This window comes from Morone saxatilis, unplaced genomic scaffold, assembly GCF_004916995.1.
Source record: "Morone saxatilis isolate NCDOM2014 unplaced genomic scaffold, NCSU_SB_2.0 Contig7, whole genome shotgun sequence".
Taxonomy (NCBI): domain Eukaryota; kingdom Metazoa; phylum Chordata; class Actinopteri; family Moronidae; genus Morone; species Morone saxatilis.
The window spans coordinates 5,506,721-5,508,407 of record NW_023340246.1 but is presented as its reverse complement, the minus strand read 5'-3'; the positions used below and the strand labels follow the sequence as shown (position 1 = coordinate 5,508,407).

Below are 1,687 nucleotides of genomic sequence, written 5' to 3'. Positions count from 1 at the left end.
GGTCAAACTGGCCAGTACTTTTCTACAGGATCACTGCTACATTTAAGAAGCATGTAAACACAGTTGGGGAAACACTTGTACACACTGATATTAAAATGACGCAGGATTGATATCATACATAATGTTGTTTTCCATTACATTTAAGAAATTTGAACTTTTAAGAAATGACAGAATATATATACATACGTACAACCTTTTTTTATCATGGCCTGATTGTACCAATATTTTATCACTATTTTTCCGAGATTTCAAAGACTTCATGCGTATCTAGGAAACCAGTTCTAATGGCTCATTTACTTAGCGGTTCCTTACTAGAGGTGGTTCCAATGTGCCCCAAGAAAAATGGGGAATATTTCAATTTTACGATTATTTCATTGACTAAAACTTAGCCCAATGAGAGAATGTATAAGAATGACTATTCTGTTAATAGGTTTAACACGTTTCACTGTCAATCAACAGTATTTAGACAGTTAATCTTATGAGACGGGGTCCTTGACGTCCTTACTTCAAAAGTAGAATTATATATAGTGAGGACTGCTATACAGTCTCCTCTTGGATTGCTGAGGTAACCTTAGCTACATTACACTTTCACATACTAACAGAAGAAATGATAAGCTCCACTTTGGCTGCTGAGCACATATACTGTATGGGAGCATACAGTATGAGATAATAGCCCAATTATTAATGATAATTATTAGCATTAATAATTAATTAATCAATCAATCAATCAATCAATCAATCAATCAATTCATTAGCTATGTACAGAGCTGGAAACTGACGCAGTAAGCTGAGTAGACTGTTGATCTACAGACACCTCCCCACTCTGTTGGTCTCTTTTTTTAACTAAAAGACAATCCACTCACTTTTTTTTTTAAATCTTTAAACGATACAGTGTAGACTTTCTTTCCATGCCGAATACACAGAAACCACATTGCACATTTAGCAGATAACAGACAAAAGTTTCTAGTTTGGCTCAATCAATAAGCCTGCTAACAGCTCTCATTATGATCTTTACTTTAAGGGTACAATTTGGACACAGGGAAGTCACATCTCATGTTCTATGGCCGCCATTACTGCAATAGGCTCTGGATCAAGCCCTACTGAGTTCTGATACAGTACAATAGGGGAATTTTAACATGCAGCAAGTTAGTAATAGTAATATATAAAAAACACAACCATTTGAATTAAAAGCCCCCACAAGGAACTTCCATTTTGAGTTGATTCTGGCAGCACTTGTGGAAAAAAGTGGTATTGTTTCCATCGCCTTTTTTCATTGATTTCAAGTGGAATCCAACCTGGTGTCAGGCATCAAGAATAGCTATATGGAAATAGTCCATCTCTCACTGATGGTCTTGTTTGTTTATATAGATCATATAGAGGCGTCAGTCTTAAATTGAGACTGTTTCATAACCAGTTAAAAACTTCTTGTAGTAGGTTTAACAAAACAGGCTAAAATTCGAAATGCGTCGATGTGGGATGTCATGAGAACCGATACTTTGTTACCAAGTTGATGCCAAACTTATGAAAACTTGAGTTGATTCTTCTTCTTGCCATAGGAAGAAGAAGAACATGTTTAAAACAGCAACAAGTGCAGCTATTCAGGTGTTTTACTCGCAGAGCTTTTGTGCACAGTGCTCTGTTGTCAACTCTCTCCGCTTACTCTCTCCACTCTGCTGTGTGTGTGTGT

General features: G+C 36.4%; 1 protein-coding gene across 1 annotated transcript in view; it reads right to left on the bottom strand.

Annotated features, from left to right (window-relative positions):
• The window catches only part of LOC118340946 (forkhead box protein N3-like), a 48,570-nt gene that overhangs the window by 26,949 nt on the left and 19,934 nt on the right, over nucleotides 1–1,687 (bottom strand). The gene's annotated exons all lie outside the window — the stretch shown is intronic.